Source organism: Patagioenas fasciata, chromosome 2 (assembly GCF_037038585.1).
Source record: "Patagioenas fasciata isolate bPatFas1 chromosome 2, bPatFas1.hap1, whole genome shotgun sequence".
Lineage (NCBI taxonomy): Eukaryota > Metazoa > Chordata > Aves > Columbiformes > Columbidae > Patagioenas > Patagioenas fasciata.
In genome coordinates this window covers 90,042,424-90,057,659 of record NC_092521.1, presented here as the reverse complement: position 1 = coordinate 90,057,659, position 15,236 = coordinate 90,042,424, and the positions used below count along the sequence as shown (strand labels likewise).

Below are 15,236 nucleotides of genomic sequence, written 5' to 3'. Positions count from 1 at the left end.
CTAAAGTATTTCCATATTTACTGCAGAATTGCTTTAAAATACCTCACTGGAATGAGAAGACCACAGTAAATCTCAACACATTACAAAAGCACTGCAGCACTGAGATTCTCTATTATTATTGTTGTCGTTTTTGCACAGCACTTGGTTTCATTTATTTCAAAGAATAAGTGAAGGGTCTTATGGAATTTAACCTTATTACAGATATCAAACAAATGCTTGGGAGCCTTCAATTCATTTATAGCACTTCCTTTTCTCCTTCTTATGGCAAATATGTCAATAGCTAAAATGACTGAACTGTTTATTGGGAAGCCTAGCCAGTATACCATCATGGCCCACAGCAAGTTTTCAATTTTTTAAAAAGTCTTTCAGGCAAAGGTGAAAGAATAATGACATTTTTCATTTTATGAAAATATAATTAAGAGCTTTTGTTGCAATTCTGTACATTGCCCTGAAGAGAAGTTCTATTCTTTACAAATAGGTATTATGTATAAAATAATAATATATTTAAAAAGCAGCCTTCTTACCGAAAGACTGGTTCTTATTCAGACTAGGGAAGATTGCATAAAGACAGTTTTCTACACAAGACATTTTCTCAAAGGAGCGAGGCTCACTGAAGAAGTGTTAACAAAACTATTTTTTTGCAATGAACAATTTTGTATGCTAACAGAAATCCCTTTTCCTCTTCCCCCCCGCCCCTTTTCTTTTAAAAACTTCATTTCCTCACAGTATCTCTGCAACAGTTTAACACAGATGACATCTGTTTGACTGCTTTCATGATCTTGCCCATATTATTCTCTCTATTATTCTGTCATAATTCTTGTTATGAAAGTGCAAAGAGTTAGAAAGCCTCTGCAAAGACCACCTACTACAAAGTCATCTTGAAATATGCCTTTCGTAAACATCACCTTTGTTCATACATGAGCTGCTCAAATAAACTCTCCTCTCATGAAGGTTTGGTTAAAAAAAAAAAAAAATCCAGACAATTCTGAGCATTACAAGCTTGCTAAAGAGATGACATCTTCATTCTTTATCCTAAGAAAAGCAACTCTATAAACAAATAATGAAGAAGTAAAATACGGCCCAACATAAGGGAAAATCTAAGTCTAGTTGTTTTTTGGCTTTTGTAAACCTGCAGTTCGTTTAAAACAAGAATTCTTAAATAGGTCTCCCCATCCAACTTTCAATTGTGAGCAGAGAAGAAACACAAAATAAAACACTAATAGCTACCGTATCTGTGCTATAAAGCAGAGCACTGCTTACCGCTCTGGAAGATGTACCAGAATATGAAATAAGTGAACAAAAGAAGTTCAGAATTTAAGGATATTAAACTGGCTTGTAAATTCAAATCCCAAAGGAAAACTACAATCATCGGGACGACTTCGGAAGATTAGTAACAATCAGGTGCCACCTCACAAATTTCACCAGTGGAAAAACTGGCAGTAGAAATGTTTTAAAAAGCAGGGTTTGACTTATAAAAGAAGACAGCAAGTTGGTTCCAGTGTCTCAAAAATCAAGTGAAAGTTTTCAGTGGTGCTTTCTGACAGACTCTCTTGGAGGCAGACAGACTCAAGGTCAATGGAAATGCCGTGGTCATCTAGCAAAGGGAATCTAGGCTGTCAGGAAGGGAGGAAAGAAAAAGCCTATTTGTCATGGCTGGGAAAGTCTAAGCTACGAGCAAGCACACAAGTCTTCAGGTATCAAATATTTATTTGTTCTCACTCATATATATGTGACAAATTACAATTTTGAAAATGTTGAGGCAGGAACAGCTGGAATGACATTGCTCATGTTCAAATCACAGTATGTCTCAGACGTTGTTGGTTGTTTTTAAAAAACAAACCAGTGTGAAACCAGTAGCTGAGGTACTCTTACACTAACATCACAGCAGTAAATGTTTTTCAAATTAACAGATTTATGAAACGCCCTTTTTTAAATAAGTAATAAATACTCAGATTGCAGAACCTAGATGATGGCCCTTTCACCTTAAGCTACACAAACTTGTGCTTCTACCAAATAAATCTAATAACTTGTTTTCACTAGAAAACCCAAAGAGTACCCTGAGTAAAATACACTAGGACAGAGTCAGTGAAGGGACACAGCAAATGACCCCAAGAAGGATGAGAAAGTAAAAACTTCCTACATGTTTGTACTCGAAACCATTACAAAATGATGAAAAACACTATTGCAACCTTTTCTGTGCTTTATCTTCCCTACAATATAAATTCAGACAGACAATCTACATAAACCAAGATTTAAAAGCACCCAAAAAGCAGCATTGTGAAAATAACTGACATTTATTAACCCCTCTGGAGATCTTCAGTGCCCTAGAATTTCCACAGCCTTCAACACTGCATTAATAATACAAAGTCCATTCCTGCAAGACTGCCAGAAAAGACTGGGAAGTGAATAAGCTAAACAATGCTGAAATTCCAAGTGATATTAAGAATCTATGCATGTTTATTTAAATAATAAAAGAAGACTTGTCAATTTAAACAAGAAGTGCTCATGAATCTTATATTTGGAGCGGGGGGGGGCGACTCTTCAAAACACCGCTAAGCTACTTATAATGAAAAGATGAACAAACATAAAAAAGGGGGTAATTTCACCGTCACACAGAAATAACAAAGCCTCATTTGTCTTGCTCTGTCATGTCCGGCATGCTGATTCAAGCCAATATTAACACTGACAAACATGTTAACCTACAGGACAACATCACATGCCAAAATCAGTTTCAATTTCGGAAGATGTGCAAGTTTTGAGATGGAGAGGGTAAACGAAAAAAAAGATCGCGAGTATTAAATGACATAATACCATGCCTTTCTCTTTTTAAAAAGGCTCCTGAATATTCCAATCAGTCATGAAAGGCACACTAGAAATTTTAGTTTTAGGGTAGTCAAGGAATAAGCGCAGCACTTTTGCTTTCACAACAGCCATACTCGCATATTTCATCCGTATCTCAGAGGTCCTGCTTTCCTTAACCCAGCAAGGTATATCTTCATGGCTATACATCTTGACAGAGCAAAAGCAAAATAATCACAGCACTCAGCAATGCCATTAACATTTCTGAGTCACAAGGGATTAAAAAGGCTGGACCTGAGGCAGATGCTACGGGAGCCCTCGGCAGAGGAGTTCAGCACCCGACGCAGCCTGGGCTGCAGCTGTGAGGGATTGACAGCGCTAACTGGGGAACCCAGCGCAGGAGAAACTCCGGGCACAGTTCCGGCATCCGAAATAAATTAAAGTAAATAGTGGTGCTCTCTCTCATCCACCCTGCTAGCAGCCTCTGGGTTGAGCCGGAGACCACACACCGGGACCACACAGCACCAGCTGAACTCACTCGCACACAACATCTCGAAGCTGTCACTCTGCTGAGGTACGAGGAGGAAAAAGGGGGGCAGGAGTGCAAGTGTGTGTGTGTGTGTGTGTGTGTGTGTGTGTGTTTAGAAAAAGCTGCTTGCTGTCCTCTCCTATCATTACAGCTGGTTATGTTTTGTGTGGTTGGGAAGGAGGGAAAGAAGGGAGGGATAAAAAAAGACCTATAAACTTCATTAAGAAAACATACTGGTCTTGGCCTTTTGTAGTAATGATTTGCACTCCTCCTGTACTAGTTTAGTAGCTGATGAAGGGCTAACAAAGCACCCATTTAACATCAATTAACCTTTTATCTACCACATGTCAAAAAAAAAAAAAAATCTAGACCAGTATAAATCTATTTCCTTGTACGTATTAAATGACAGCATCTTATCAGTTGTGACGTACTGCATACCTATATATTGATATACTTTTACACCAGGAATTTTGACAGGTTATTTATTTGGCGAGGGGAAAGATTCCCCGCAAAGAACAATTAACCGCACAAATGCCATTACAACATCAATATGCTGAGTTTTTCTACAAACATTCCACTGTAAAATGAAGCTTTGTTCATTAGTATCTTACACCATAAACAAACTGAAGGAAATTAATAAGCCTACATATGACACTGGGTTTTGTGACCTATCAGCAAAAAGTAAAAATAGCAAGCCTCTAAAAATAGATTTAAAAGAGCATTAATCTATAATACAGATGAGCAGCATTTTAAATTTGGACTTGTGTGGGGAATTCTTTGTTTCCTTTAGTTCAGAAAATCATTTTATCTGCCAATTTTATCACCTATTCAAACAGAAAAAGCTGAATAAAACATTTCAAGAATTTAAAAATCTATTTTAGTCAATCTACTTTAAAAAAAAAATCCCTTTCCCTCCAGTCTGCTACCATGAACACACATACCTCCTCCATCAAACTCACCAGCACATGAATTTAATTTAATCCATGTAGACAGTCTGAACAGCTGAGAAACACACTGTCACGTTTTCACCTCAGCTCAAATTCTATTTACCTAAGGGACAATGACAATCTCCAAGTGCCACTATTACACAAAACTATCAATATCACAATAATCCAAACGTCAGTATTAGCCCTATAAACTTGGATTAGGACATTTAGCTGGGGAAAACCTCAAGAAAAAATTCCTAAATATGTTTCACCTTATCCAATACATTTTTTAAAAGTCACCTTTAAAGTTCCATAACTTCACACTGAAAATAAATAATTCCTCCAATTTATTAATCTGGTCTACAGGATGGTTTATATCAGTTCTTGAATGAACAATTTTGCTAGAATATTCAATGTTACAGCACCTATTCATTACCAAGACTTAAGTCAAACCAGTTTAAGTTTTCTTAACATCTGTCCTGGTTGTACTGAACTCACTAGAAAAGGGCGATAGTGTAGAAGAAAACGTAATTTAAGAAACTCTGTACACAGATGTTTCTCCCTGAAATTTCCACTATTTTCATTGTAAATTTCATTACAACTCCCCAGATATTAAGTCATCTACTTGGTTAAAAGCTTCTGTATTTATTATGTGACACATCGCTATAATCTAGCAACGTTGTGAAGAAAAGCCTTAAACATCTCTATATAAACATATATAGAGAAAAAAGTCAACTCAGCTTTACACAAAACCATATCACAGATGGCCATAAATCTCCCATTAATTTCTAAATTCTCACAGAGCACATGTTTTCCTACATCTGCTTCTACCCCCAACATCCAGCAAAATTTGCTTCATCTAGAAGTCATTTTCCTTACTGTCCACCAATTAAACGGTTCATACCTCTGTTGTTCTAAAGTTATCCATAAATTTCTGTGAATTATTTAAGATACAAAGAAAATGGTAAAGAATTGTAATACCCTCATCATCTCTCTGTCTCATGTTGTTCACAGGCAGAAATTCGAAAACAATAATTCAAGCATCAAAACCTTTCAAATACATTTATGCAAGTGCATTCGGAAAGATCCAGAAGTTTATAAAAATAAACAAAATAAATTCCAATGGGATGGATTTGTTTTTTTCCTACAGAACCATAGATTTTTTTTTTCTAAGCCCTGTAACTATACACGTTATTCTTTATAAAAATATTATATAACTAGTGTAATTACACAGATCACATGGTTGAAGTTTTAACTTGGGTGCTTGTAGGTAGAACTGCAACAGTAAGTTTAATATTTGCTGCGTGACTTCAGTGGTTCCTTTTGTTTCAAAAATATTTAAAAGATGAGACATGCACTTGTGTTACTGACACTCCTGTCTTTTTCATGTTCTCTCCGAAACACAATTTTCTGGCCCCTGCTCTGGGAAGTACTCAAGCCATACACTACAGCATCTTTCTCTATTCATATGGTCAAACACATACTCAAGTATTTCACTGTGAGAACCTGTACGCACAGGTATTCTTCTGTCATATTTCAGCCTGCTTCTGTCTTACATACTCTCAGTCTTCGTTTCCACTCATCCATCTAAAATACCATCTCCTGTATGGAACTATCACACTTTCAGAGTAGTGAAGTCCTGTGAGAAAGAGAAGCTCCCTTGCTTTCTATGCTGATGAAAATGAAACATAAGAAAATCCCATCAGCTATATACATAGCTCCTTCACGTTTTGCCAAAAATCTAATGGTCAGTTTTCAAGCAAGAAGCAAAGCAGAAATGTTTTAAAAAACAAAACAAAACAAAAAACAGTGAGATTGAAATTGAGACAAGAATCACAGAATTCTTAAAGAGAAAATTTAAGGTAATCACTCTTCTAATTGAGACATTTTAAGATTATCTTGAAAAGTAATAATAAAAAAAGTTTAGTTTGTCCTCAATATAAAAGTGGGGATTTAAAAAGGAACTTTAGCCCAGCATAGCCCTAAATCTTTAACTACTACAGGCTTTTTTATTAACTTGCAAATACAGGGTACATTGCTGTATTGTGAAAGAAAAATTACAAATCTAAATATATCAAAAATCACTGATTTATATTGTAATCTGATCCACAGACACTTTTACACTGCCAGAGTTCACACTGGTTTCTGCACAATATAGCCCAAGGTCTGCTTTTGAGAATTAAACTGAAAATATCGGAATCTGTAGTTCTCTTAAGGTCAAGAGAAAACCAGATCCATTAAGAGCTTGGTGTTTCAGACAATTTCTTTTCCTTAGAAACAAAACAAACAAAATTAGAATGGAAACACAGGCTTTCACACCCATCACTGTGTGCAATCGCAATATTTTCTACTGAAACTGCTGAACATACTGTCTGCAGATCATACTTCTACACAGATCAACTTCCTTTTGAAGAAAAACTACTAAATACTTCCAAAATAATACAAAAAATCCAATTACAAACTATTTCTCCATAGGAGTGAGGGAAGGTGTTTGATTTAGTGTTGTGCAGAATATGAAATTCTTAGCTTATCTTTCCCTATGCAGAGCGCATAACATACTGATCACATAATTAATCCTTATTTTCAGGCACTTTCCTGAAACACTGACACAAGTACTTAAAAAAAAAATTTCATGTTGAAGTACAAAAATTTAAATCAGCTTTATTTTTAAATTGATACGTTGTCAGCTGTAAACACAGACCTTTGCTTTCATGTTCAGCGCAGAGGATGAAACATCAGTTTGACATGACTGTGTTATGCATGTGCTGTCTAAAGATCCCTCGTTCTACCAGCACTTTTACAAACAAGATTTCCCCCGTTACTAAGCACCATATTTCTGCCCTGGGAAAAGTAATTTGAAAGACAACATTGCACAGCACAGAGTTCCAGAATGTAGGTGGTCCAAGACACATAAGGTCAAAGTTAAGATGAAGAGCCAACATCTGACTTCAGCTAAAAGATACAAACTTAGCTGGTTTCGGATTTTGAACCTTCAGTGTACTTTTAAGTACAGCAGCAGATTCCACTCTTACTGAAAAGCTCACACAGAAAATAAGTTCACTGCAATATGTACAGTCGTTTGAGTATTATTTTCCAGTCCTTCACTGTACAATGAAGTACTACTGATCACTCCAGTGGAAGACTTTCTCTGCCTGTTTGCATAACTGAGTAGTGATGTACAGCCGTCCAGAATCCATGCAGGTGATGTCTGTCTGTGCTTCAGATGCTGCTTTGACCTGGAGCACAGGACAAAACTGTACCCATAGATTACTTCATGGATACTTTCTGAAGTCGGAATCCATGACTGTAAGAGCACCTTCTCTATTTAGTCTTCCGGCACCATCCTATCAAGATGTTACTTAATTTTTTTTTTCTTTTAAGGGAAAGCAGAAAAGCACAGAATAAACAAAATTAAAACAACTCAATACTGATGTTTAGTTTTAAGCACAGTGCTTAAGACTTACCGGATTCACAGCTAAACAGAACAATACATTGAAAAAAATTAAGCATGGTTTAACGTAACATATCCAAAAGTTTTCATCACTTAAAGAGGTTAGTGACCTCTGCCTTTCTAGTCAACCCACTTATTTTGCCTTAGTCCACCTTCACTGTGCTGAGTAGCATAATAAAAAACAGAGTGGATATAGTTTCTTTTTAGTAGGACCGTGGGAAAACAATTGGTGGATTACATATTTTAACAACTTTATTGTCCATTTTTGTCTGAAGTGCTTTCAACGGCTAGGAAAAATAACAAACAACAAAACAACAACTCTGCTCATTCACAAGAAATTCTACAACTTAGAAAGAACCTGAATACTACAGGTTCAAAAATACTTAGTGAACAGTGAAGATAAAGCAATTTCTCTGCACAATATCCAATGCTCAAAGGGCAAGGTCTTAAAAAAAAAGTCTTTAAAGTAAAATACAGAAGTTCATGACCTAGAACATTAAGAGATTTTTGAATGAATTCTAAAAATGTCTTTTAGACTGTTCTTAATCAATAATATCTGATAAAGCAATTACAGTATTTTAAAAAAATCCTATCAAGTCTGTAAAAATATTGTCACTTATTGAATGATGGCCACAAAAACACAATACAACTTAACATTCTGTTTTAAAAAACGTACAAGTCTAATCTGTAATACGCTTATAATTAAATAATTTCACCTCTGATGCACACTAAAAAAAAATTACGTTTTCTATATCAGAAAAACACCTTACCATTACAATATAAATTAATCATATTTTCACTAGGATAAGTAATACCAGTATAATGAAAATCTTTGCATCCTGTTTTAAATTATGTTTAAGACAGCAGAAATCCCACCTAAGCAAACACATTGTTGTCTGAGAGTGGACATAAACCACAAAAATTGTAAACTAAGCTATCTACAGGAAAGAAATCAGCAGCAGGACATGTCTTTCGTTACTTCTTGCTGGCTCTGTGCAAGCCGTGATAGACACTATAGAAATAGGGAACCAAGAATTACAGAGCTTTACTTCTTCAGGTGAACAAAACGTAAAGTAAGAAAACAGACCTGTTTTGCTAAGCCACAAATCTGTTTATTTGCAGTTTACACTAAAAAAAACCCCCACAAATAGAAGTCTTTTAACTGTTTTGACAACTTTATCAAAAGTAAAAACAAAACAAAGTTTACAATAATGAAATACGTTCAAATTCACTATAGGTGAAAACAGACTTGTTCACTTATTTTAAGAATTACCAGAAAGCCTCAAAAATTGAAGTGAGATTATGATTTCAAACTAAATTTTTAAGAATATTTGTAATTTAGATTTAATCTGACTTTCTGTCAGAGCTTAAGTGGCTTAATACTTCACCAGCTTTCAAGTCAAAACTTTATAGAGTATATGGCTGGAAGCTGTTAATCCACAATGGGCATGCAAACTGCAGGAAATAGAAAAAGCAGCAGTGGGCGTGGGGAGGCAGGATGAGGAAGAAGAAGGAAAAGCTGGAAGTGTAGAAGGAATGCTATTTTGAAAACCAGTAAAACTGAACAGAATGAGAAACTCCACTTTGGAAATAACGATTATCCCCATTTTTGGACAGCTACTCCCCTTGATAAGAGCCTTTTCAGGTTGCTAATTAAGATATTGAAGAGGCAAGGAGGAATGATGTTTGGTCAACCAGCTCTGGACTCTCCAGGACTGCAACACAGTCCAAGTGAGAAAATGTAAAACTGGGTAGAAAGTAAAAGATAAAAATACAGAGGAAGCACAACACTTCCAGTTAGGTATCAACGAAAGCAATCATCTCAAACCAGTATATGTTATTTGTTCCACGTTCACAGAATCACAGAATGGTTGGGGTTGGAAGGGACCTCTGGAGATCACCTAGTCCAACCCACCTGCTAAAGCAGGTTCACCCAGAGAAGATCGCACAGGAACGTGTCCAGACGGGTCTTGAATGTCTCCAGGGAAGGAGACTCCACAACTTCTCTGGGCAGCCTGTTCCCGTGCTCTGGCACCCTCAAAGTACAAAAGATTCTCCTCATATTCCTTATTATCATAGTAGTTTATCATACTTGCTTGAGTACACACTCATTTGGGGCAGTTATTTCTGAAATGTTAAAGTACCACCAAATACGAAGTTAAAAAATCAGACCTGCAAGCAACCAGATCTTCAGAGGTCCGACCTCCCCTCTGCCCTACTTATTTCCTTTACCCCCCCACCCCCCAGTCCCTCCCGGCACACACACACAGATACTTCATTGAGATTTAAGACCGTTCTAGACTAGCCTTGTCTCATCACAGAACCAGCGGCCAGGGAGCTCTGAACATATCGCTGTCAGCGACGAGAAACAAAAGCAAAAGCCACTGAATCTCCGCCCCGCCCGCTACCTCGCAGGGCCAGCTTCAGAACGGCTCCCTCACAAGCGCACCCACGGCCAGCGCAACCCCTCAGGGCCACCCTCATCCAGCAAACTCTCATCCGCCGACAGGACACCCTGTATCGCTCCCCCCCACCCCGTGTCCCGTCTGCCGTCGGGGAGCTGGGGGAGGAGGGAAAACGAGCTGCTGTAGCCGGGAAGTCACCACCCCCTTCTCTCGACAAACGGCTCGGCGAGGCCTGGCGCCCATCCGCCGTCCTGCCCCAGCCTCTGGCCTCGGGAGACGAGCGGGGGTGGGAGACAGCCCGTGCCGGCAGTGACGGGGCGGTAGCGGGGCAGCCCCGCGCGGGGCAGGGCCACCAGGTGCCTCCAGGGAGGCTGAGGAGGGGCCGCGATCCGCGAGACACGAGCGCGGCTCCCCCTCGCCCCAACGGCCGTTAATGACAGTCCCATTCCCGCTCCCCCCCGCAGCTCCCCGGGCGGGGGCGGGGCCTCGGACGCGATACTCGACCCCGCCCGGTGGGCGAGGGCCTCGACCTCCGCGGGGAGCGGGAGAGGAAGGAGGGGTGAGGCTGAAGGGAGCGGGGGGAAGGAGCCGGAGCTGCCCCGCTGCGAGTCGGCTTCGCAAAGCCCGGCGAAGGAAGAGCGGGGCGGGAGGCCAAACACTGTCACTCACCGGCCGCTGTCGAGTCCGTATCCGGTACCTGGGGCAGCTGTGCTCCCAGCAGCGCCTCCGCGTCCGGCGGGCACAGGCACCTCCAGCCGCTGCCCGAGAAAATCGATGGAGCGCGGAGCGATCGAGGGGGAAGGGAAAAGCCACCGCCCCCTTACGGGCACCGCCCCCTTACGGGCACCGCCCCCTTACGGGCACCGCCCCCTTACGGGCACCGCCCCCTTACGGGCACCGCCCCCTTACGGGCACCGCCCCCTTACGGGCACCGCCCCCTTACGGGCACCGCCCCCTTACGGGCACCGCCCCCTTACGGGCACCGCCCCCTTACGGGCACCGCCCCCTTACGGGCACCGCCCTGCGTGCCTGGTCCCTTCCGATCCATCCGTCTTGTCCTCGAAGGGGTGATGATAAAGGTGTTGAGAATACCGAGGGCAGGTCCCCTGGTGGAAGAGGAGCAAGGGAAAGCACTGCTACAAATAAAAGTAAAACTAAACTAAACTAGAATAAAATTAAATTATCAATTTGGACAACCACAAGCATAATGACAACAACAACAACGATAATTATGTTAATAAACCCATCGCTGAGCACTCTACTGAGGTCCAGCAGGCTGAAGCTCATCCAGCGGCAGCGTGGGGACACTCTGTGCTGCGGTGGAAAGAGAGAGCCTTGGGGTGCCACCTCCATAGGTGGAGAAAGGAAGGGTGATGGAGAAAGGCCCAGGCACATGCTCTCAGCGATCACTAATGCGCATCGGTTCTCCTTTTCCAGTGAAAAAAGTAAAACTGTTTCTTATCAAACTGGCTCTCTACCTAGGGGCCCTCTGAACAGAGGCTGTTTTTCCTGTTCAAAAGGGTCAGGAGATCTCCTCTCTCCCTTTTTGCTGGGATTGTTGGAAATGCAGTTGCAGAAGTCAAGTTCAGGCAAAATCTTTGTGGAAAGGAGAGGAAAAGTGTTGAGAGAGAAAACAACCAATTCCTCAATTTTGCAAAACGAGACTTAGAGCTGAACACTAGTGGGAAAACAAATTACCTTTCCTAAAACCTCAAAGAACTTAAGCAACATAAGAAGCATTACGACCAAGAAACATATTTTTCCTCACTTTTTTTTTCAGAGGTTAAAGACATCCAAGTTAAATTAGTAGGCTGTAATATCTTGTCACATGAATAACAGCACTTTTGTGACTCTTTCTTCTAGGCTCTGTAAAACATTACACAGCATGTCTCTGGGGAAAAAATGAGAGCATCCAGTACCTGTCTTTTCTCTAGTTGCCTCCAAAGTTTTTACTGATGCTACTGATGCTAATATCCAGCGCAGAAAGAGAGCTCTTCAGTCCCCCAACAAAAGTAAAGTTGGCATGACATTAAAAAAAAAAAGTGTAACTATTTGCCACCCATTTCAAAATGATGTTTGTCCTCTATGACAGCTTGTTTGCATTTTCTTATTAAAAGCCTGTCATCGAATGTACCAAATAAAACACCTATTTTGGAAGTTTTGGTTGATAAAGAGGGCCCCACCCAGCACACTACATACCTGGATCCCAGGCCTGCCTGATGCCATCTGGGAGTGGATATCAGTGCCCCAAAAGCCCATGGACTGTAGTGAGGTCCATAAAGGGAACTGTCTACCCAGAAGATTTCGTAATAAACAAGCATGAATTTAATTTTAGTTGAAGTGACAAACTTCAGGACCAGACTGAAGTGTTGCTGTGGAGTTGGCTGCATCTTCGCCTCTGTTGTAAGTGCAAATGCCCTAAAGGGATGAATCACCAAGAAGAGGGAGCCTGAACTTGAGGAGATACCCCTCCCCGCCTCCCCAATATTAGCTGAAGTGAGAAAAAACTGTGAGGCCTTTTGCTTCTGGAAGTATTACCTAGCCCCCCCTTTTAGAGATTTTAAACTGCTGTTTCTAAACAACTGCTCAGCAGTGGCTTTATCCAGATCTTGGTCCTGGGGAACCTGTCGGAACAGCACAACCAGACCAAAGTCTGCAATGACAGAAATTTTATAAATGGTGTATGTAGGTTCATCATGAGCATCCACACAGGCAAATCCACCTATTGCCAAGAGCCACATCCAGGACTTTTATGATCTGCAGGGGCCCTGGATAATATTGTAGATGAAGAAATTCCTGTATGCTGCACTTTGTTGAATCTACTGTGGGTGGTTTTCCGAGCTGGTGTGTGGTGACCATGTGGTAACCATCACCTACCCTTCAGTGACTCCACAACAAAGCTGACGGTGACTAACTGTAGGTTTGACCCACTGGAGAAAAGAAACACCACCCTACACCTCTCTTTAGAACAAAAGGAGGAAAACTAGTGCTGTTAATATACAGGTATCTTTCTCATATATGTAGCTTGCAATGTATATACCATAATATATAGTATATATTTGCTGTCATATATAATGCTGCTAATATAAATATATTACTCCATGAAACTCCAGATGCTGTTAAAGAGATTAATCTTTGCTTTTAAAACTGAGGAAAGAAATGACAAGTTGCAATATAATGACCTGGTAAATAGTAAGTATTATACCTCATAGAGGTCACAAGAGTAATTGCTCATTCATGCCTTTTTCTAATTCATTTATGCAGATTTGACAGTGATCTGTAAGCATTACATCTCTCTACAAAGTTGGGTAAACAGATATGAAAGCCAAGAGAGACTATTATGATCATCTTGTCTTCCCTGAATATTGAAAGCTGTAGAATAATTTCCTTCAGCCATTCCCACACCAAAATCTTTCTGTAGTTGTTCTTAGGAAGACAACTTCATTTTATTTTAACGCACTGGAGAAATGGCAAACCCATCACTGCGCTTTTGAAGATTTCTCAGTGGTTACCCTAACACATACCATGTTACCCTAACAGGTAAAAATTAACTGATAGAAATATAAATGTTGTTTGGAAAGGTAAATTCATCTAGCTGCAGCATCTGTCCATTGCAAGTCTGCTTCTTGTTAACAGAAAGATCTTCTTTTTGAAGATGTTTGTAAAATACAGCAGATTTACTCCTTCACCTTCTCTTGATAAACTGTATGGATTAACTTTGATTCTGCACTGTATAAATGCCTCTCCAGAACTGTTGTCTTTTCTGAATGCCTTCAGGCTTACAGCTATCACTTTACTTTTTTGACATATCAATGTCCAAAGCAGATCTCTCCCTACTTCTTGTTTGAATTTGTGAGGTGAATATTATAACCAGGGAAAGGAACAGAGAAAAGCAAAGAAGCAGAAGGATGAAAATGACCTTATGAAATCACCCTTTCTGATCCTTTCCCTTGCCCCAAGATAGGATCAACTATTCCTTTGTTATAACATGACTGTTTTTTCAATCTTGTTCTTAAAGTTTTCCCGGTATGGTGCTTTTGCCATCTCCTCAGGCAATCTTTCCCAGTGTTTCCCTACCCTTATCACTAAAGGTCTTTTTTCTGATGTGTACTCTGTATATGTTCCCTGCTGCAATTTCAGTCCGTTACTGAAAGGTCTGTCTTTACTGAGCTCAGAGAATGGACTGTTTGCTTCGTCCCTGTAGCTGTCTTTTACATATTTAAAGGCTCTGCACCTTATATGTTAATTTCCTCATTAATCCAAACAGTTCTGTTAGTATCCTGATACTTAATGTTTTCTGGACTGATAAACAATCCCAATCTCTGCTGCACTCTTCTCAAGTCACTCAACGTCATTCTGGAAGTGCAGTGCCCCAAGCCAAGCATGCTCCAGGTGAAAAACAGTTTTTTAAAAAGGCAAAAACTAAAACAGAAGTCATATCATGTGTTAGCAGAACAAAATAATTGCTATGCCTATTTTACAGGCTGTCTTCCTGTTTCTATTGCCTTTGTATGGCATTTGCCTTTTTACAACAGTATAAAAGCATTGACTCATGTTTAGCCTGTGATTCACTCTACATTTTTTGTATGCAACTGTAATCCTGTTTACTTTTCCCCTTCCTGTATCTGGGGAACTGATGATGCTATGTCTGATAGACTATGCTTGCACCTATTGAATACTATATTTTGTGTTTTTCTTAAAAAACAATCTCCAGTTTGACAAAATCCCTCTGAATTCTAATTGTGTTTTGTAACACACTTCTAGCTGCTGTCTTCTTCATGTCCTCTCCAAATGTAACAAACCTAGTCTCTGTTCTGTTCCTCACATGTTTTATAAGTAGCATCAGATAGAGGACAGATCCTTGAGAAATCTCTTTCAGTACATCTCTCCATTTTGATGGTAACCTCACCCCATTTTGCTAAGTCTTCTCAGCCCTGCTTTTTCTGACCACATGGAATTTTCAATCTGGACCATATTGTCTTTGCTTATTTTTGAAAAACATTCCCAAAAGCTTTACTGAAATGAAGATACATAACATTTTAGTACTTCTCGCCTTTGTATAACACCTATTACCTTATTGTAAAAGGAAATCAGATTGGTCTACCAAGATTTGTTCTTCACAAATC

The 15,236-nt window shown here is 39.8% G+C and overlaps 1 protein-coding gene across 2 annotated transcripts in view; it reads right to left on the bottom strand.

Moving 5' to 3' along the window:
* EXOC2 (exocyst complex component 2) overlaps nucleotides 1–10,910 on the bottom strand; it is a 130,545-nt gene extending 119,635 nt beyond the window's left edge. The window contains exon 1 of one of the 2 annotated variants that reach the window (XM_071804532.1): nucleotides 10,780–10,910. The gene's annotated coding sequence lies outside the window, so the exon portion shown is untranslated. The remainder of the gene's footprint in view (nucleotides 1–10,779) is intronic. The other variant, XM_065832003.2, reaches the window with a different exon arrangement.
* Between the last annotated feature and the right edge of the window lie 4,326 nt (nucleotides 10,911–15,236).